Source organism: Orycteropus afer, unplaced genomic scaffold, assembly GCF_000298275.1.
Source record: "Orycteropus afer afer isolate SDZICR_OR568_19922 unplaced genomic scaffold, OryAfe1.0 scaffold00280, whole genome shotgun sequence".
NCBI classification, from domain to species: Eukaryota; Metazoa; Chordata; class Mammalia; order Tubulidentata; family Orycteropodidae; genus Orycteropus; species Orycteropus afer.
Window position 1 is genome coordinate 2627670 of NW_006921867.1, and position 2056 is coordinate 2629725.

Sequence of the window (2056 nt, forward strand, 5' to 3'; positions counted from 1 at the left end):
AAAATAAGATGTTCTTAGCATGCCTTGAATATTCCTTTTATCAGAAGAGAAACTGAGCCAATAATACCCCAAAAAATGAGGGTATGATCCCATATGTAGGTGTATGTACATAGATGTGTGTGAGTAGGTACAGGTGAATCTATATGTGTGCACAGAGAGAGTGTTTATACATATGCGCACGTATATAGATATGTGTGTGCACACAAATATATTCATAGAGGACACACTTACAGATACTTCTTAGACATAATCAAACTCCTTGGGAGTTTCTTCTGAGTTTTAAGGCTTAAGATCTTAGTCTCATAGAACAACTCACTCAATTGGTATAATATACCTAACATAGTTCAAGTTCTGCATTCTAGTGAGGTAAGTAGCATCTGGAGTTTAAAGCCTCACAAGCAGCCATCTAAGATACAACTTTTGAGCTCTACTCATTAGAAGCAAAATCAAAAGAAGCAAATCAAAGTTTCAGAGAAGGAACTAGTCTACTGGGCTAATCGTTTACATGAGGCATAGCCTCATCTACCCTGAGACCAGAAGAGCTAGATGATGTCCAGTTACTTTTCCAGAGCATTCTTAGCAGGGCTACATAGATTGGGAGAAAAACTCAGAACAGAACTCAAATTCTTAAAAAGTTGTTACTTTCTGGACCATTTGAGACTAGAGAATTTCCTGAGAATGTCACCCTAAGATATTCTCTAAACCTTGAAACTAAACTGTCCCGATGTCACTTTTTAGCAATATAACAATTTGGCACAAAAAATAGAGGATATTACCCATGCCTATGGTGCTACAGCTCTGGTGGAGTAGTGCCTAAGGCATTTGACTGCTAACCAGAATCTTCTGGAAGGAAGATTGGGCAATCTAGTTCTGTAGTGATACTGCCTTGGAAATCCAAGGAGGGGCCTCTATGAGTCAGATTCGACACAATCGCAGTGAGATTGGTTTTTTGTTTGATATGAGACCGAAAGGTCAACAATTACTGTAAAGCAAAAATGAGAAGATTAGGGGACAGGGAAACCAGAGTACAGGAAATGGAAGAACCAGAACAGAATTAGAGAATGTTGGCTACTGTGAAAAGTGTAACTAATGGCAGCAAACAATTAGTGTAAAAATTTTCAAATGGGAACCTAATTTGCTGTGTCAACTTTAAGAAAAAAATAAGTATTATTTTTAAAGACACTCAGAAACTGCCAAAGAGCCCTGATTCCTTTTGCTACTATTCTGATAAATATTGGATTGAATCTATAGATTCATTTGGAACGTATTGACATCTTAACAATATTAAATCTTCTGATCCATGAAATTGGATGTTATTTCACTTATTTATATCTTTTACAATTTTTACAATAATATTTTGTAGTTTTCAGAGCGTAAGTGTTGCACTTATTTTTTTAAGGTTATTTCTAAGTATTTTATTCTTTTTGATGCTGTTGCAAAAGGATTTTTTCAATTTTATTTTTGAATTGTTCATTTCAAGTGTATAGAAATAGCACTGATTTTTATATATTGATCTTTATATTCTGCAACTTTGCTGAACTGCTTTCATAGTTCTACTAATTTTTTTAAGTGGGTCGCTTAGGATTTTCTATACATAAGATCAAGCTATCATGGCATGATATACAAGATTAAATTGAGAAAGTTTTACGTCTTCCTTTCTAATCTGGTGCTTTATATTACCTTTTATTATAATTATTATTTTACCTAAATGCCTTGGTTGGAACCTCCAGCACAATATTGAATAGAAGACATCTTCGTCTTGTCCTGACCTTAATGGGAAAAGCTTTCAGTCTTTTACCATTAAGCATGATGTTAGCTGTGACCTTTTCATAGATGCTTTTTATTAGACTGAGTAACTTCCCATCTATGTCTAGTTTATTGAGTATTTTCATCATGAAAAAGTATTGGATTCATCTTTTCTTATTATTATTACTTTTCTGCTTCTATTGTCAATCATGTTGTTGTTGTTGTTGTTAAGTGCCGTCAAGTCGTTTCCGACTCATAGTGACCCCATGCACAGCAGAACGAAACACTGCCCGATCCCGCGCCAGCCCCA